Genomic DNA, 20,946 nt, shown 5'->3' with positions numbered 1-20,946 from the left:
CATTCCCGCCTGCAACTCCGTGATGTGGGCTTTACACACTTGCCAGGCATGGCTAGGAGTGCTCACATGTTCTGTGTCCCAGAACCTTTTGTGAACCTGTGTAACCTTCGTACCTGTGATGGTTAATTTTATGTGTCAACGTGACTGAGCTAAGGGATGTCCAGATAGCTAGTAAAACATTATTTCTGGGTGTGTCTGTGAGGGTGTTTCTGGAAGAGGTTAGCATTGAACCAGTAGACTGAGCAAAGTAGGCCCACCCTCACCAGTGTGGGAAGGCACCCCCCAGTCCTTTGAAGGCCCAAATAGAACAAAAAGGCAGAGGAAGGGCAAATTCTCTCTTTTTCTTCTTGAGCTTGGATATCTGTGTTCTCCTGCACTCAGACGTTGGTGCTCCTGGTCGTCAGGCCTTTGTTCTCGGACTGATAGTTATTATACACTCCAGCGTTCCTGGTCTCCAGCTGGCAGACAGCAGGCGGAGGGCTTCCCGGCCTCCGTAATCAGGTAAGCCATTTCCTATAATAAGTCTTCTCTTCTACATATTTACATATGTCCTGTTGGTTCTGTTTCTCTGCAGAACCCTGGCTAATACAGTATCCTGTTCCCAAAGAATGCACTGGCACGCCGGCTTCCTCCGCCAACACGGGCCGTGGGAGCCCACTGCATGGACACAGATTCGCCTCTTTGAGCTGCAGGTCGGGCTCGCAGGAAGTGGGCCCTGAGACAGGAGCAGCGCCCTCACAAGTGCTGTGTTCACCTAACAAACCTTTAGGAGCCCTCCCTCAGTCTGCACCCGCCCCGAGGCGTTCTGCTTCTGGGGTCTCTGCAGTGAGAAACCAGAGCCTGAGTGAAGTCATAGTCATGCTGGGTGGATCTGAGACCCCAGAACCTTCCAGCTGGAAGAGTCTTCAGCCTCTACCCTCCATGCCAGGCTGTCCCTGTCACTCCCCCTCATGCATGCCTGACTGCTTCCAATGCCGAGGCTGGCCTCGCTTTGAAAAATCAGCCCATTCTGCCGAGGAACAGCTTTGCCTTGCAGGAAGGCCTTTCTCAGAAAGCTGTGACACTACAATGAGGCCAGGACATGTCTGCCGAGGGCTGTGAGGGCACAGGAGCATGGGGAAGGCTCCTGGAGGAGCTGTGCACAAGGGGCATCAGCAGGGCAGAGGTTCCTGGGGCGAGGTGGCTGCAGCAGGGCAGACTGCAGGCACGACGTGGGAAGCCCCGGGAGAGCACGGTGTGGGCGCGAGGGGCAGCGCCTGAGCCTGTGCCAGGCATGCAAGGAGGTGGCTGGAGGGATGGTCCAGGAGGTGACAGCACCCATGGGAGACTGCTGGGAGCCTGGGCTGGAGAAACAGGGAATATCAAGCTCAGGCCTCTTGAATTCACGTAGATTTGAGTAAAAGTCCTGAGACTCACCACAAACACCTTTGCGGGCTTCGGTTTTCTAATCTGTGAAATGAAGCTGTTCGAACTGAAGCCACATGGTCTTTATGAGGACTGGAGAGGTTGCCCGCCTGAAGCCCTTAGCACAGTGCCTGAGGCGTAAGGACAGCTGAGCCGATGTCAGCCTCACAGCTATGTGGAGGTTGGGACTGAGAGCGGCCAGCCTCGCCAGCCAGCCTCCAGTGAGGCCCTGGTCTGGGAACAAGCACTGGCCCCAGGGGCTGGTGCCTTGGGGAAACTCACAGGAGTATAGACCAAAGCGGCCGGGCCTTTGGCTTGGGGCTGTGTGGTTTTGCTTTGATTTTTGCATTTAAATAATCATGAGTTAGAGAAGGGAATGTCCTCACAGATGTTGCATGTCTGTCCACCAAGAACCCCAGCACTTTGCAGCTACGTGACAGCTGGGCCCGTGTGAGAGCTGGCCCTGCGGGCTCCCACTGCCACTGTGCCCGGAAGGGCCTCGTCTCCCATTATGCCAGGTTCGGGCTTGGAGCCTGCCTGGCTGCTCCCCACTTCTCATTGGTATGTCTTCTTCTGGCCTACACTGTCCCTGACTCAGAGCCCAACAGATTTGGGGAGTGATTTTCATCCCGATAACCCTCCTTCCTACCTCTCATGCTGTATGTCCCCTGCACAACGTAACATGGTTTCTAACATTAGACTGTACTTGCATATCTTTCAGGGAAACGATGCCATCTTCTGCCGAGAAATGAATCCTAGGACTGGGGAGTCCAGCAGCTGCCCACCCCCTGGGACCAAGTGCTGGGGACGCCCGCCCACCCGGAGCTTGTGGGAGGCTCAGGTCCTATTCTAATATTAATGCAGGCACCGTGATAATTTATTTTAAACTTCTCTCAATTCTGCGTCTGTGTTAAGTTTTCCTCCTAGACACCGGGAGCTAAAAAACTCCTTGAATCAAAGTAAACACTATCATATAGACTTATCCAGATTTTATTCCCTAAGTACCATCAAAAGAAATTAGCAAGACCCAACTTCAGGTTTCTCAGGGTGGGATTCCAGAACCTTCGCTGCTGTGGCCAGACTTGGAGAAGAAGGCTCTGTGGCGATGTTCTTAGGTCAGCATCCCAGTCCCAAACTCCAGCCAGGGGCCCCACTGGCACAGCCTGGGCAGCAGCAATGGGCACCTGGCAGCCTGAGAGCAGAGACGAGACCAGAGCGGGTGCTGCCATGGGGCACCTACGCGAGCTGGTGCTCGCTCTCTCCTCCTTCCTCCTCCTCTCTCTCTTTTTCCTTCTCTCTCCCTGTCTCTTTCTCTCTGCTTCTCTCTCCCTCTGTCCCTCTCTCACTTTGTCTCTCCCTCTCCGCCCTCTCTCCTCCTCTCTTTTCCTTTCTTTTAGTACACTTACCCAAAGAACTATAGGACTCAGATGAAAACTGGATGACAATTACAGGAATTACTTCTCAGAGGACACATCGTGTGTCATCTTTATTTGAGGTCTTCAAGGACAACATCCTGCCCCGCTCTCCACCTGGCTCTTGGCAGACAGATCTGAGTTCGAGCCCCAGCTCAGCCAGTCTCTGGCAGTGGGACAGACACTCCCTGTCCCTCTGAGCCAGTGGCCTCCATTACGATATTGAGGAAAAAAATGCCTGTCCCTCACTCATCCTGAAGGTTTGATGAATAAGAGATAACATGGGCAAAGCAATCTATGGAACAAAGATAAATAAGCTATGACAATATTTAAATCTGACTGGGGTCTTGCACATGAACACTGACAATTAATATTTGAGTAGGGCTTTCTTTACAATGTTATTACACACAGTATTTTACTTAAGATCCCAAGTACTCCTTAGTAAGCCCGTCAAGGATTCGTCCCATGACCCCGTCTCCAGACATAAGCCAGGGCACTTCGCCCTGCTCTGGCAAGAGTATGCCCACCAGCGGCCCCTCTGACCCTGCCTCAGCCGGGGCCTCTGCCCTGCCCGCCTTATTGCTGAGCAAATTCCTGTTCTGCCTTCAGAGGGAGGGTCTTACATTTTGGAATGCTTTGGGAGGACAAAAGAAAGGAGGAAGGGAGAGAATTAAATGAATAAGTAAACCTCCTCAGAGGTGCATTATAGAGATGAATATATTCTCCTTAGCAAAGATCTCTTTAAATAGGGAAGCAACGCAGCTGTGTTTTGCTTTCAGGCTCCCGATATACACAATTGCAGATTTGCACGCGCACACACACACACACAGACACACAATGTTCCAGGAATTATTTATAAAATGGTACTAGTTTATAAAGTGTTAGTCAATGTAAGATTACCTCTAAATATATATTCCTTTGAAAATACAACACATGATTTATGTGTAAAAAATGCACATGCAACATCTCAGGAATGCATTGGGGGCCTGGCTCACAGACAGCCTGTGGACACTTCCCTGACCCCAGGCATTGAGCGTCATGTGGCTTTGGCTTCTGAGGCTTGAGGCCCTCTCCGTGGTGGCTGATGGGCATACCTACACGTGCAGTAAAGGCCGCTCAGCCTTCCTGCGCTCAGGCGCCTCTCTGCAGAGCTGTGGGCACCTGCATCCCCTCCTGGCCCTGGGCGTGTGCATAAGCTCAGGCCCCAGGCCTGTTTTCTCCACCTGACTGTGAGCTCCTGGCTGCACAGCCCGGGGCCAGGCTGCCTGCCCGGATTTGAAATGCTACCGTGGCCGTGGCCGTTTACTCGCTGCGTGGCTTTGGCAAGTTCATTAACTTGTCTGTGTCTCAGCTTCTTCTGTAAAAAATGGAGATGATAACAGAATCGATTCTGTCGGGCTGTTGTGAACACTAAATGAGTCCATTGATGCGTGTTGGAGGGAGCCGTGTCCAGCACTTGGTGCAGACACTAGCCACTGTGACTCTCTCGCACCCTCAGAGCTCCCCTGGGACAAGCCTAGACCCCGAACATGGGGACCTCATTCAAGGTTGTCAAGGGAGCAGAGCAGCATGCAATCTCCTAGTAGAAGAAGTTGGCTTGGCTTCGCACTAATTGAAGCTGCTCCTCCTCCCCTGCTCGTCCCCAAGCCAAAAAAATCTGCCTCAGGTGTGGATTCCAAACCTGGCTCCTCATCAAAATCACTTTGGGGGAGGGGGCGGTTAAACATTCAGATTCCTGAGCCCAGATCCTCTAAATTCCAGGGCTGGGTCCAGGAATGTGCTCAAAAAAAAAAAAGCCTCCATGTTTTTGTAATTACTGCATAAGAAAGGAACATGTATATGTTTGAGAGGAGTGCTTTGTTATCCTGAAGCTTCACTAACTCGCACCTCCCCTGTCCTTCATTGGGGAAAAAAATCTACAGATTCTAAACTAGTTGCAGAGTGTAGCTGGACACATTCCCAGCAGTCTGAAAGAGAGAATTCAGATCTGCCAAATTCCTTAGCTGTGCCGGGTGCTCTGAGATCACAGTGCTGGCTGCACTCTTTGCAAGACTCACCCACCTGGACCCCAGGACGGATTTGGGATCGAACTTCCAGCAACTGAATAGATTTTTACAATCCGAGAGGCAATCAAAAGCATTAAACCAGAGACAATGTGTTAGTTTTCAAAGAAGAGATTTTGAAGGGGCTCCACTAAAAGTCCACATTCTCCGCAAAGCACAAAAGAGTCTCCCCCGTTCATGGCCCAGGCTGTAGTAAGTCCCTGCGGAAGCGCTGCTGTCTCGCCTGTCTCACGCACACACCTGTTACCCACATTACTCCCTAGGACCTGCCTCAGTGGCCCTCGGAGCCCACTGATCAAAATGAGCAAAGTCATTTCAGAGGCTCCGAGGCTGCCAAACAGCACCCTGAGAAACCCCGGGCTCCCTCCAGGGTGGACTCAGATTATTTTGTGAATCATATTTTTATTGTCGTGATAAGAAATGGCATCACTCTTCCACGTGTCCATTGCCGACTTTTACACTCTGCAGATCCCAGACGAAAGCCCCTCTTGCTGTCTCTCTGCGTGTCTTTGAACTCCCCGAAGCAAGCCGCTGATGAGGAGGCTGAACGCGATCCTGGCCTTTTCGATGCTGGAGCACTGCTGCTGTTGGGGCGGCTGTTTTCTCAGCAGCATTCATTTTTATTTCTAAATAAGTAAGCAAATAAACACCCAGCTACGTCGCTGTGTTCCTTCCACTTCCAAATTCTTCAGAGTCCAGCGTGGTGAAACATCGTGGTACCCCCACCTCTGACCCACCTGCGCCTCCCCAGTCCAAAGCCCCAGTCGAGAAGAGCAGTAATAATTTCTCGGAACCAGGCACCTACCAAACGCCCATCAGAACTTACAAAAGATTAAGCTTGCCCTTGCCCTTGGCTCCCCGGAGCAGGTTAGGCAACGGCCAAGGAATCCAAACATAGTGAGTCACCCACGGCCACACGCCCCTGCAGTGCCGAAGCTCTCTGTGGACCTCTGGCTGCTGCTGTGGGACTCTTGCAAGTCCAATTTTTTGTAAGAAATTCAAGCCATTGGATAGCATTGATGATGAAAATAAAACTTTCTTCCTAGCTTTGCAGGCTTCAGTATTCATTTTAAGTGGAGAATCCATGTTCTGCAAAGGAAAGCCACAGGAAGTGGAAACAACTAACTACGAACCTGCTGCAGTTTACCTGGGTGAAGACTTTCTTAATCGTACCTACCAGAACAAAAAGGAGGGATGAATTACTGGCCAAGCTGCCTGCAGCCTTCGTCCCCCCGGATTGCTTGTGTCGCTTAGCCAAGCACCCTCACCACTCTCCATGGGCTCAGCCTGAGAAGAAATTTTTTTTTTTTTTTTTTTGAGACGGAGTCTCATTCTGTTGCCCAAGATACGGTGCAGTGGAGTCATCATACCTCACTTTAGCCTCAAACTCCTAGGCTCAAGCGATCCTCCCTCCTCAGCCACCCAGAACACTGGGATTATAGACGTGAGCTACTGCTCCTAGCCCAGAAGAAATGTTTTGAATTGAACATACATGTTTATATACAGGAATGACAGATTTGTCTTTCCAATATTGGAGTTCTTGTACTAATTTGGTGGATTAAAAGTTTCTATTTTTTTAAAAAGTCTAGAAACCACTAATCTACAGCTCTATTGACATGATTGACAGGTGAGAAAACTGGGGCTGCAGGACAGGGTGCCAAGCCAAGGTGGGCTCTGGGTTCCTTCTCCAGGGCAGAGCATGCTCCTCCCTCCACCACCAGCCTCTTTCCTGACTCGGTTTCTGATCATTTTCCCGGGGCAAGGCCTGGGTATTTATTGCTGATGCCACCGGTCACTATTGACAGTGATTAAAGCCGTACTTCTGAGTGTCGCACTTTAAGGGACGCAGTGATAACTCCTGCAGACCTTCTGCAAGGGGACACTGCTCTTGTGTCTCCTTGGTCGCAACCTAAAAGTGTGAGTGAAAGAAAAAAGTAGAAGTGGTTGTAATACGACTGGGCCTTTCCCCTCGAATGGATCTTGGTTCTAACTTCCACCCTCAAGGAAAAGAGCAAGAGGTGAAGAAGATTTCTCTTTAATTTCATTTCAGTTTAACAAATTGTTTATTGAGCACTAAAATCAGTGCTTCCCCTGTTGCCCAACCGCAGGGAGCAAGATTAACATGGAATGGCGTGTGCAAGCTGCCTGCCCCTGGGACGGGAGCCTGGGCTGGCGGCCCTGCAAGTGAGCACGCAGGTTGGGTGAATCAAGATGACTCTCATCCATGCCTGCGGGAGACCATCCACCCAGGGGAGGAGATGGCCCAGGAGGGAGGAGATGTACTTTATATGGAAGTAAAATCCAGGTGCAGGGTGGCCCAGAGGAGGGAGTGACCAACACTAAGAAGGGTTTAGAGATATCCCCATGGAGATATCCCCATGTCTGAGCTGCCTTTGGAGACCTCTGCCCAAATTCCCAGCTGGTTCAAAACACCATGAAGCTTCCCACCATCAAGGGATCCTCTGAGGACAACCCAGACCTCACCGAGGACAGATCCTGCCCAGCACAAACCTAGGAGCTGCCAGTCCCACTGCTCTGGTCCTGAAGTCTGCGTTCTTACACCCACTCGGGAGAGATGTCACAGTGGGGTATGGACTCCATGAGCTGTGGGAGAAGCCACCTGGGAGGACGTGAGCTGGGGACTGGGCAGGACTGGGCAGAGTAAGGGGAAGTAGGTCCCGGGGTTGATGGAGCCTCATCACGTCGTGGTCCTGGGGGAAGGCAAAGGTAGGTGTCCTGTTGTTGCACCTATCCCAGAAACAAGGCAGGAGTGAGTCTCACAGCCCGAGCGGGACAGTGGGGAGTGTGGCCTGATGCCCGGTCCACCCACTTGCTCCTGAAACAGGGCTCCTTCAGGACACTACAGGGCCCGTGATCTCCAGGGAGCCGCGGGTGTGCCCTCTGGCACCTGCTCTCCTGAATTAAGCCACTTCCTCTTCCATTTTGGCTATCATTTTGACATTTGGAAGAATGATGTCATTTCCTGCTTTGAATCCTATACAGGACCTTGACGAAATTACGACCAGAATTCAATCCCAAGGAAGTTATCAGAGAGACAGCCTGAATTTAACTGCAAAGATGTTCATAGCAGCATTGTTTATGATTATGAGAAATATAACAATCGGTAAACATTTCCTGAAGATACACTATGGGCAAGGAGCAGTTTATGTGCTTTAAAGGAATAAACTCATTTATCATCTTAATAGCCTGCTGTGGTTTGAATGTTTGTGTCCCCTCTAAAATCCAGGTTGCAATTTAATCTCCAGTGCAACAGTGTTGGGAGGTGTGGCCTTTAGGAAGCGGTTGAGTCATGAATGGGATTAGGGACGCTTGTAAAAGGGCCTAGCGGAGGGAGTTCGCCCCCCTTTCACCCCTTCTGTCACTCCTGCCTTGGGAGAACACAGCCTCCCTCCCCTCTGCAGCTCGCAGCCACAGCGCACCATTGGGAAGCAGAGACCGGGCTCTCAGACGCTGAACCTGCGGGCACCTTGCTCTTCCCAGCCTTGGACTTCCCAGCCTCCACAACTGTGAGAAAACGAATTTCTGTTCTTTATAAATGACCCAGTCTCAGGTATTTTGTGACAGCAGCAGAAATGAGCAAGACAGGGCCTACGGGATAGGCACTATTATTGCCCCATTTCACGGGGCGGGGTGGGGGCTAGAAGGGGAGCCGGAACTCTGGGAGGGTAGGTTTGAACTTAGCCGGCTGTGATTAGAATGCTGAGCACCCATGTAAAATGATGGCTTCAGAGATTTTTGTTCTCAGCAGGAGATTTTGCTCAAACTCTCTAAAGTCATGTAGAAAAGACACACTCACATATATGAAAACATGCTTAGAAGGAAGCTTGGAAGAAGGAAAGACATTAATGAAGATAACCAGCGTTATCTCTGGGTGGTGGGATTACTGACAACTGTTAATCTCATGTTAGACTTTTCTTTGGTTTTCCAGTATTTCGCCATGGGTTTATGTTACTTTGATAATGTGAAAAAACCCATGATACTTGCCAATGTTTTTAAATGATATATTGCAGTACTGGACCCATTAGCTTCTGAACTTCTTTGAAGATCATGGAAGGGCTGCTCTAGATTTTGCTGTCCCCGTGAAACCTTCTCTAACCCCTGCTTAACTTAAATGTAGACACTTTCCAAATAAAGCAAATTTCACTTCTTTAAACAAAAGTGACATGAAGCAGCTTTTCACCCTGGTCAGCTCTTGCCACATAGTTGAGATACCAAAATTCTTTCAAATAGCATGGAAAGTCCCCACAACCAACCTAGATTTCAACCTCTAAGTAAATAATTTCTCTTGCCAACATTCCTTTCTGGGGTGAGCCTTCCAACTTCTTCATGCTATTCAGTCTATAAACTCTGCACAGCGTCAGCCCGGTGCGGCCCTGCAGTAAACAACACACGTATGTGTCATTAAGGATCCCAGGTCCAGACCCCCTCATAGTGTCCCGAGTATGATTTTGAGAAGTGCTGTTTGTTAAAATAATAAACTACTGGAGATCAGGGTGATTTACTTGGACAGTAATGAAACAGCAGAGTCAAAGTGATTTCTCCAGCAAGGGGGTTCTCACTCCCTTTCGTGTTAACGTGTGTGCCTGGGTGCAAGTCAAGAGTGAAATCACTCCTAACCCTGGGTCTGGCCCTGGGAGCATGGCCGTCCTCCACCCTGTGTGCTGTGGTGGACTGAAAGCTTGAGAATTCCAACTATCGAATTAAACATTGAGAAAGGAGCCTACTCTCCCCAGTGCTGTGTGTAAAATAAAATGGCATTGCGCTGAGGACCTGGGGTGGTGTCCTCATCGCGCTGAGGACCTGGGTGGATCGGCTGGGTCAGGGAGCTCAGGACACTCCTGGTGGAGGAGCCCAGATGCCGTTGGGGGTCTGGGAGCTGTGGGGCTTGTCAAAGTGTGAAGGCGAAGAGGGCTTTGGGCAGCGCTGGGGGCCGGAAGACCCAGCAGGCAGGAGAAACATCAGGGACAGCACAGTGACCTGGCTGGTCAGCTTCCTTTCCTGTTAGATTTTAGTCCTCTTGCTGAGTATGGACCAGCCTGAGCCGCGGGCCTCGGCTGATTGCACTTGTGATGGTCAGATGGCCAGTACCTGTGGGGATTAAGACAGAGACAGATAAGCCAGGGTTCCTCCCCAGGTTCCTATCGCCTGTCATGTGCTTATTCACTTTTTAAATTTATAAATGGCATTTTCCAAAAAAGAAAAAAGAAAACTGGAACATTGCTCTGGGCTGAATTGTGTCCCCCCAATTTCGTTTGTTGAAGTCCTGACCCCAGTACCTTAGTATAGGACTGAATTAGAGATAGGATCTTTAAAGAGAATAAAGTTAAATGAGGTCATTAGAGTGGGTCCTAATCTAATCTGACTAGTGTCCTTACAACAAGAGGAGATTAGGACGCAGACACACACGGAGGGAGGGCACCCGGAGAAGGCAGCCACCTATAAGGCCAGGAGAGAGGCCTCAGAAGGACCCGACCCTGCTGACCCCTTGATCTCGGACTTGAGCCTCAGAACCATCAGAGAGTAAGTTCCTGCTGTTTGAGCCAGCCAGTTCATGGCACTTTGTTATAGCAGCCTTAGCAAACTACAAACATGAAGCAAAAAATACAGACATGGAGCTTAAAATATGCATTTTCTTTAAATTCTCTGTATGTATGCTCCATGCCACACCTACCATTTACTACTTTAAAGTGATGTCCGCAGCCCGCAGGTCTGTGCTGTGACACTCTGCATATGCATACGTAGGTCCGTGCACCTGAGTTACTCTCGGCAACACTTGTCTTTGGGGTCCCAGAGCCAAGAGTCTTTCATCTGACTCTACTGTACACATGTCCTCAAGTGACCCACCCCGAGTGGTGTGTTTGCTGAGCATGCCATCTCAGAGTGGCTGTCACTGATCACCTAACCAGAGGCGCACAGCAAGTGCCCTCGAGGAAGGTCCTCAACCTTTCTGATCATTCCTAGACAGCCTGCCCTGGGTGGGAAAGCCAGTTCAACCACCTGAATGGAAAACCTTTACCTGTGCTAGCTCACCAATGCCCAGAGCAGTATCACCCTCCGAACAATTACATCTGGGAGCAAAGATGGTCTCAGGCGGGGCAAAGGTTCGTCCACCCCTCACTTTCCCTGAGTGGTCAGCAAGCAGCTCTGTGATGGGTGAGCAAAGTGTAAAGGTGGAAGCCGGTCCAAGGTCCTGGTGTGAGCAGGCCAACCCCAAATTGTTAGGCCTCCCGTTGACCCACTCAGTTGCGAATCTGTAAGTGGGCACCGTGCCCACGCAAGAATGCTATCAGTCTGAAGAGCACGTTCTACAGGAATGTAAATGGAGGATTTTGCTCCAGATAGTTTTCAAGTTTGTAGAATGTTAAAATCTAGATGTTAAGCATGTACATGATCATAAGTGTTGCAGGCCCTCTGTGTGAAAACGGTAAATTATTTAATTACAGTCAGAAAATCAATAGGTGAAAGAGTAAAAAGGTCAATTTATAATGTTGCTGAAACTTGTAACATTCAGAAATTTGGAATTCTTTTTTTTAGATTTGTTTCAACAAATGTTCTCTAGGAACTAAAATAGGTTCCTTGGTCTCCTTTCTCTTGAAGGCAGGGTGAATGAATATTTATTAGTCAATTTTCCCATGCCAGACTCCATGTGGGGCATGTCACAGTTTTATTAATTGATTTATTAATAACAGGAGCAAACCATTCTGTGGCAGGAAGTAATTGGGAATGACCATCTTTATGTGCTCATTTCTACCCAGCTTAATATGGGATTTATCTCACCAAACTCTGCCCCTAACCCTACGTGGTAATCAAACGGAATCCCAGAGAAACGATTGCTAACCATGATGAGCATACTGGACAACCGTACGGCGTAGGTGCTTGTGCGCATCAGCTGCTCCGGCCTTCATAAGCCCCTGTGGAAAGGGGCCTCTCACTGCGCCCCACGTTATGGCTGGAGAGACTGCAGTGCAGAGGCCAGGTACTCACCAGAGGCCTGCAGGTGACAGGGGCAGAACTGGGGTATGAAGGTGGAGCCAGACCCCGCAGCCCAAGCCACCACATGTCCCCCTCTCCCCTCCTCAAATTTCCTAACCTGCCAAGGTCAAACGGTCATCGGTGTCTACGCTACAATTGTTCATGTTTCACGGTCGCCCAAAGATGGGGAACAGGAAGAAACCCCTTTCCCACCCTGACGTGGGGTTGGCCAGGGAGCTCGGGGTGACTGCAGAGCAACCCCGTCAGCTTCTGTCTGTCAGCAGAGCTCCCACGCCCGCCTGCACGGGAGCTCGAATGCGTCCGATGAGCAAGGCTTTCGTTAAGCAGAGGGCCTCGCAAAAGGGCTGGGACTGTGCGAAGCCCCCTCGGGCGGGTGAGCCAGGCACCAACTGCTCTGTTTGAACCTTGGGAAGAAGTTTGAGAGCTCTGCTTCCTTCCTTGTCTATCTCTCTCTGCAAGTATTGGGGACAGGGAAAAAGTGCCACCATTTCCACAACTGATCCAATTCTTTCAAAGCCCCAAGCTTGGAGAGAGAGAAGGAGAAAGAGAGAGAAAAACAAAACCCAAACCCCATCACTCCTTTCAGATTGACAAGCAGGCTGCCGGGCTCTCCACGCAGAACCTCCCCGACCCCTCCCCAGGCGCAGGCCCAGCCCTCACCGTCCCTCCTCTTCTCCTTCATACCCCCAGGAGCTCTGTTAGCTGCTGCTGGCTCCTTTATATTTACACAACCGGAAGAGTAATGTGTGGTCTCTTCCAAACAGTTGGGTGATCTCTGTAATTATGCAACAGTAGAAAACAGCAGCTCTGTTTGGAAAGCGGGGTTATGATCTCCTAGCTGGGGATTGTTTACTGAGATGAATCTCATTGCAGGCTGGACTTCCTTAATGAGCTCCTCTCTCCCAGGCCAGTCTCTTCCCTGTCCACATGATTTTGCCTGCACCATCTTTCTGGAGTCTTGGCTATCCTGGACATAAACCATTTCCAGCTAGTGGTGTACACCACCTTCAGTTTTGCGGTTCTAAGGAGCAATCTGGAAACGTGGGCAGTTCATTGTCTCTAGTGGATGCCCCCACTCCTGTGCCCCTGGGCCCCAAGGACACACAGACATTGCAACCTGCCCCACCCCTGCCCCTTCCAGTCGTAGAACACTCCAAGTGATTGTTCCTCGAGAGAAAGCTGCCCATCCTGTCCTAGGCACTGTGTTTCTCTAACTTTATAATGTTCTGATGTTTTACAATGCCACTGTCAGAACAATTTCCAGCAAAGGGTGACAGCAGACAGGACAAGCCAAATGCACACAGGAATGTCAGCCAAGTCCGGGCAGCAGGGTCTGTCTGCACAGAAGGCCAAACGTTTGCACTACGTCCTTAAGGTTTGTCCTTGAGGAGGCAAATTCTCTAGGTATTAGTTTGCTACCTGATGGGCGTGTTGAAGAATTGTAAATTGGTAGTTAAAGGGTAACACCTTTCCCTGGAGACAAAAGTCACCTAAGCTTTTGGATGGGAAGAGGCAGGGGGAGATTGGAATGGTGAGCCCATGACTGACACAGGTTGGGGGTCTGGTGAGGAGCCCCTGCATCCTGAGAGACAGGCCTGGGCCCAGGGTATCGCAGGCCAGGAAGCCCACTCGGACAGCGGTGTCAACTCACCAGCCTGTTCTCAGCGCTCCACAGAAGTCTCTCTGCTGCCATGTCTGGGAGATTGTTTTTAATAATAATGGAAAATGGGGCGAATGCAGACAGTATAGCAATTGCTCATATCCCACCACACAGAGATTAAAGAGCAGTGAATATCCTGGTTTGCTGCCTGGGACACTGTTGAGTTTAATGTATGTTTGATTTTTGAATCTTGCTTTTTCACCCAGTGTAACATAAACAGGCTCTTCGTAAACATCCTTTTAAAGGAGCACAGCACTCCAGCACAGCGGTGGCTGCCACAGTTCTCTCTTGGTGGGCGTTTGCTGATTTCGCTCATTACTGCACATGGTACCCTGGGGAATGTCTTGCTATAAAGGGCACTTCCCACGCCCTGCCATTTTTTGGATTGCATTTGAGAATACTTTTTTTTCCCCCTGTGGAAGATTACTAGGACAAACCTTATGTCAAATTTCTAAAAACGCTTGAAAGAGATGAAGTTTGGTTTTTTCCAGGACAACAGAGGTCAGACCTGCCTCAGCCCTGACACCAGCTCCACACGCAGTTACGTTGGGTTTTGGTGTCACCCGTGTCCCGAACACCCCTCCCCAGACTTCCATGGCTTTGCCCACTTTCAAATATGCACATCTTGTGGAATAAAATGGAAAAAGTAGAAATTGTGAAGGTTGGAGGCCCTTTCTTTCTTTCTGAGGTTGCAAAGACCAGGATTTTTTCTGAGCGTTCTAAAGAGCGAGGAAGCATGCCCTGCTCAGTCTAATTTAACGTTTGAAATAACTTCACCTGACATTTGAACGTGTTGTGTTGCCTTAAGGTGGCAGCCTAGTGGCCACAGGAGATCAGGACACTGGTGTCAGTGGACTTCGTGGAAACATGGCTCTCACCCTCACTGCTGAGGGAAGGGCCTGTGCTCACCTTCGGACTCTGTTTCCCCATCTGTTGTTCTGGTTATCTATCGCTTAGTAACGAAACCAACCCCAAACTTTGTGGCTGTAAATAATAATGGCCATTTATTAACACTATCTCTCCTAGTCCTAGGGGCTGGTGGACTCAGGTAGGCACTTGGGTCGCACTCAGGTCTCTGGTCTTTTAGTGGCTGCACTCAGAGTGGGGCTGGGGCCGGAACCGGGCCATATCAAAGCCCTTCCCCTCCCTGTTTGGTATCTGGGCAGGAAGACTCCAACAGCTGGGGATTTTTAGGCGCTTCTCTCTCTCTCTCTCTCCACATGCCCCTCGGCCTGGTGGCTTCAGGGAAACTGGGCTTGAGAGGAAGACGGCAGGCTCAGAGTTCTACCGGCACAAGCTCTGAGAGAGACGAGCTGTGTGGAAGCAGTATTCTTATGATCTCGCCTCGGAGGGAGCACACCCAAGCCAGACAGGATGAGCCCACAAGAACCGATCGTTAAATTTTCAAGAATTTTGTCAATTGGTTATTAAACACAGGTTTCATTAAGATTTAATGAGAACTTACAGTTAAATACATCATTTTAAAGACAAAGGCAATAAGTTCTCAGAACCTATCACTTCCAAATTATTTTTACTATGTTTTACTGTTACTTACGCACTTGGGGTTATCTACATCTATTGTATCTGAAGGGTGGAGCTACCATATAATGGCGTGCTCAGGCGCATCTCTTCCCAACTTTGCATTCAGTGACATCACCTTAGTAGTTGGAATTCTGCCTGTCATGAGCATATTTACACCACAGGAAGTGGCGAGTGTATGAGTCAAGGTTTTAAGATTTTTTTCCAGAGAGCCGGTTGTCAAACATTTACTAGTAACCATTCACACATTCTCTATTAGTTGGAGTGGTCACTACTTTCTGGATTCAAAAGAAATCCTCTGTGGAAAACTGTGGTCACATGGTACAAGAACACGAAGGCAGGATAAACATATTAGAGCAGTCCTTTTTGGAAAATACAACCTGCCCAGGGAAGATGGAAGGATTGTAGTGAAGATTAGACATAATTTATGAAAAGTCTTTCACTTAGTACCAGGGATTTAACTCCTCAACAAATGACAGTTACTATTTGTACACACCTGCTATGGTCTGAATGTTTGTGTCCCAGACAAATTAATATGTTTAAACCTAATCACAAGGTTATGGTATTAAAAGGTGGAGTCCTTGGAAGGTGATTAGGTCACAAGGGCATGGGACTAGTGTCCTTACAAAAGAGGCCCCTGAGTGCTGCCTTTCCCTTCTGCCATGTGAGGGTGCAGCCAGAAAACTCTTTCTTTGAAGCAGAAAATGAGCCCTCACCAGGCACCAGATCTGCTGGTGTCTTGATCTTGGACTTTCCAGCCTCCAGAATTACACGAAATATATTTCTGTTATTTATAAATTACCTAGTCTAAGGTATTTTGTTATAGCAACCTGAACAAACTAAGAAAATACCTAAACATCTCTATTTAGTGTGCCAGAAAAATCCCTGTAGGAGGGGCTCTTCCACATGCCGATTTACCTCCACTAAATGGCATGAATGTTTGTGTGCCCTCAAAGTTTGTATTTTGAAATCCTAACCTCCAAAGTGGTGGTACTGGGAGATAGGGCCTTTGGGGGTGATTAGGTCACGAGGGTGGAGCCCTCACGGATCAGATTAGTGCCCTTATGAAGAGATGCTGGAGAGCACCCCGCCCCTCCCGCCACGTGAGGACGCAGGGAGAAGGCACCGTCTGGGAACCAGAATGTGGCCCTCCCTAGACACCAAATCTGCTGGCACCTTGATCTTGGACTTTCAGCCTCCAAAACTGTGAGCAGTAAATTTCACTTGTAGGTCTGTGGCATTTTGTTATAGCAGCCGGAAGGGCCTAAGACGGTAAACCACTTGAAGGAAAGGTCTGCGTCTTAGTTACTCATTTGTGTCCCCAAAGCGTTGCATACAAGCTATGTACTTAATAAATTTCTGCCGAATAATCAAAAAAAATTTCCTAGGCCAGGCGGGGTGGCTCATGCCTGTAACCCTAGCACTCTGGGAGGCCGAGGCAGGCGGATTGTTTGAGCTCAGGAGTTTGAAACCAGCCTAAGCAAGAGCGAGACCCCGTCTCTACTAAAAATAGAAAGAAATTAGCCAAACAACTAAAAATATATAGAAAAAATTAGCCGGACATGGTGGCACATGCCTGTAGTCCCAGCTACTCGGGAGGCTGAGGCAGAAGGATCGCTTGAGCCCAGGAGTTTGAGGTTGCTGTGAGCTAGGCTGACGCCAGGGCACTCACTCTAGCCCGGGCAAAAAGAGTGAGACTCTGTCTCAAAAAAAAAAAAAAAAAATTTCCTAGACATCTTGAATCTCACCTGCAGCAGCCAATGGAGGCCTCGGCTTGTTTAAGAAGCTGGAGATATTGGGGTACACCAAGCTGCAATACTTCCAGATGCAGGACGCTCCAATATCAGCTTGGGGGTGCATATTCTTTTATTGTGTGTGTGAAGGCATCATCTCAGCTCGATCTGCAGGTGGATAATGCTTTTCCTGAGCAAGTATTTGTCTCTGTAAACAAAAGCAAGTAATAAAAACTAAAGTAGACATCTTTTAAAGACATAAATATGCCTGCTTTTTGATAATTGACCAACTTTTGTGGAGCTTCCCACGGCTGGGTTGGGGGATGAGAATGCCATGAGCCCTCCTGGTCTGACGGTATCTATCTCTGAGCTTCCTCTCTCCACGTTCCCACCATCAGCTTCAGCTGTGAGGACACTGTGCACTTCCTGGCCTCCTTATCTGCCCACAAGCTGGTCTGCAGTGTGGAACATACGGGCACCCACTCCACTGTGTTCAGCCAACTTCCAGTCTCCCTTTGACACTGGACTCCAGCTCCCCTTTCCCACCCTGCAGGCGAAATGGATGCCCACCTCCTGGGCTCCGGCTGGCCCGCACTGAACGGTGGATTTGCTGTTGGTTTACAGACTCAGCTGTAAGTAAAAGGAAATCGGATGCAGTTGCCTGTTCCATGTGCAGAATTACACGAGGAGCTCTGGAGGTTGGTGACTCCAAGACACGGAGATCTTTCCCTGGTTCTGTTTGAGCATCCTGGGCTGGTCCCCTCACAGTCACTGAGAAGCCTGAGCAGCTGCTCTGGTCTTCCCACCCTTGCAGTAATGGGCAAAGGCTGCAGAAGATGTGTCTGTCCTTGGAAACATAGTCAGGGTGAGGAAAACGTCCCCAGAGGCTCCTATAGCAGGGGGTCTGGCCAGATCTGCCACATGCAGGGAGCCCCACTCTCCCTGAGGCACAGGAGTGCAGGTTCCTGAACAAAATTGGGCTCTCTTAGCAGGGAGCGGATGGCTGTTGGATAGGCAATGCTGGGGACAGCAGAGCCAGCCAGATCTGTGGGGCAAGAGGTCATGGTAGGAGAATGGGGGTCTCAGGCCCCATGCAGCCCACCTTGGTTACCTGAACAAGGCCCAGGGATGGTGCCAGAGCTCCTGAAATTCCCCCAGAAAAGGAAAGATTTATTTCCCACTGGCTGAGTGGATGGGGGAGCAAGAGGATTCTGGACTGCACAGAGAAAGGCTATCTGGGCAGAGGGCTCCACGGGCAAGTCCTGGCCGCACACAGGTGGTGCCTACAGAGTTCATCTCTTCCTCCCTCCCTCCATCCCTCCCTTCCATCCTTCTCCTTCCTTCTTCCTTTTCTTTCTTTTCTTCCTTTCTCTCTGCTGCCACCCACCCCAGTGTCTCTGTCTCTCTCCGTCCGAGCCCGCACAGACTGCCAAGTGTTAACACGGAAGCAAAGTTATATTAACTCCTTTCAGTGCTGGGAATTCATTAGACGCAGACCCTTTTAGATCTTTCTCTCAAACTCTGAGGATTTTTACAAACATCTTGGTTTTTACCACGGATGAGGTCAGGAAGTGCCTGAGAAGGGACCCGTGTGGATTAATACTCAGGGCTCGGTTTCTGCAGGAAACAGGAAGCGAAGGCTGTGGAAGACACGAAGCCGCCGTGAGCATGCTCTGGCTGTTTGAGAAGATGCAGCACAGCTTGAACTTCTATTTGCTTTGCTTGCAGTTGGGCTCGGGGAAATTTCTACAATCAAAAGCAGCTGTTTTATCTCATGTAACCATTAGGCTGAGTCCCACAGACTCACGGCGGGAACCTCAGAGCCCTGGGAGTCCCTGCCTAAGTGCCCTGAGAGTCCCTGCCCAAAGCGGCCTCATTTTCCAGCATGAAGTAGATCACGTGGCTTCACAGCAACTGTCGACGTTTGTTTTTGCAGTGCCCACGGGTCCCCTGCAGAAGACACGGTTGTTCATCAGAGCTTTCTAAGAACACATTGCTGCCCACATGTCTATCAACGTGGGTGTGGCCGTGTCCCCCTGGGAGGTTCTGGAGGGGAGTGAAGCCCACCTGCTTCATGGGAAAGCCAGGGGACACCCCCTCATTCGCATTTCCATCCAGAGCCAAGACTTATTTTCAGTTGTTTTTGTTTCATTGTGTTAAAGTACAGCATGCACACAATAGGAATTCAAAAGTTACAGGATGGATATCGAGTGAGAGATAGAAGTTCCCCTCTCTTGTCCCCAAATTCCCAGTCCATCTTCTCTGGGTTACCACCCTGATTGTACCAGGTATCATTGCAGAATTTTCTGAGCATATACAAGAGAGTGTGCACGGTATATATTTAATGTGTGTGTGTGCGTGTATGTGTATACATGCATATCCACATGTACATCCATACATACAGACATGCATTCAGAAACATATATGTGTGTGTGTGTATATATATATACATATATATATATATATGTATATATACACAGTGTAGGTTTGGACAAGCTGATCCCTGAGGGTCTTTGGAGTCAGAGCCCTTGGCACTGTTTTTGACTCTCTCTCTCTCTGTCTCTCTGTCTCTCTGTCTCTCAGCATTTTGACTAATTAGCCCCTCATCTGTCTTTGGTAGAACAGGGAGGCAGTGGTTATGGGTATGAGTTGGTAGCTGATAGTCTGGGTTCACATCCCACCTTCCTTCACATAACTAGCTCTGCAACCTCTAAACTTGTTAAGCCTTGGTTTTCTCATCTGTAAAATGGATGCATGATCTCCTACTTTGGATGATTAAATGAGGCGATGCATGAAAAGCTGCTAGCACTGGGCTTGGCTCAGTGTGTGCTAATCATCTGAATCAGGGACTACTAAACCGGTATTATCCAACATTTTCACCCGCCCACCACCTCCACTGGCACACCCTCCCAATCTCTTCCCTGAAGCGCTGCAATAACCCCTGAATTCCACCCCGCCCCCAGGGTCCCGAGCCTCCTGGGACCCACTGGCCCACAGCACTGGAGTGATCTTTCCAAAACATGGGATTCCTCAAGGCTCCCACAAATGGTGTCCTCCCTTTGAATTCTTCTCAGAACCTCCCTCCTCCCAGCCAGGGGCTTCCTCTACATTCCTAGACGTATGTGGATCACATTGTGAGTTTTGGGGTCCCAGGTGCCTCCCCCTAGGAACTGCGGATAGCATTTTGTGTGCCCAGAATCTCGTGGGTAGCTGATGCACAACATGCTTGTCGAGGAATTACTTACAGATGGAGAAATCCTTAGACGTTTCTCATCCGTACTTTCCAACCTTATCCTCCTGATCCTTGTTCTCAGAGCACGTAAATGTTGAGGAAGTGTGACCAAGAATTCCTTTTGAGGGAGCATTAAAGTCAATACAAGACAAGCTGCAGAGGAGACTAAACAACAATAGCAAATGGAAAAGGAACAGGCAGGTCCCACGCCTTCAGACAAAGGTGGCCATTGAACCACACAGGGCGAAATTTAGAAGAGATATTATGTTCCTCTGTAGCCCAAGAGGAAACGGGTGACCCCAAAGTCAGGTCTGTGATACGGTCCGACCCCTGCCTGCTGGCCTCATGCCCCCACCCCCCATGCCTGCTGAGCTCCTCCAGACTTTAGGGGCTTCGCTGGTTTGGCCCCACAGTGAGACTCCACGAGGCTGCATGGGCAGTGCAGTGGGGACGCCCACGGACAGTGGTGTTCCTCCTAAAACCTAGGACCATCTTGATAGCTTGGTTCCTTGGCCATCCCTGCCAGTTCCTCCTGGGGATGCAGGCACAGTTTTCCAGGGTGCCTTGGGAAATGTACCTCCATTTGCCTTTGACATCTGTGGCAGCTACACCCAGAGGTCAGCCGGGTGGGTGAGGTGGTGCAGAGTGAGAGTGGGGGTGGCGGGAGGGGAGGAAAGGAAGTGCACCCCCAGCCTTGCTGCTGCGCTGGCCTTCCCCAAATAAGGAAGTGATGCTTTTCCCTGCAACCTGAGTTCTGATGACAAAAGAGTGAAACTCCCCATAAGTCATGCAGGGGGCTTTTTCTTACACTCGTGTTCAGTAAGTTGATGATGGTTTTTTTCCCTCCAATTTCAAAATAAACCACGTTCATTACAGAACATTTGGAATA

The sequence above is a fragment of the Propithecus coquereli genome, unplaced genomic scaffold (genome assembly GCF_000956105.1).
Source record: "Propithecus coquereli isolate 6110/MARCELLA unplaced genomic scaffold, Pcoq_1.0 Scaffold252, whole genome shotgun sequence".
NCBI lineage: Eukaryota > Metazoa > Chordata > Mammalia > Primates > Indriidae > Propithecus > Propithecus coquereli.
Note: the sequence above shows the minus strand (reverse complement) of the source record.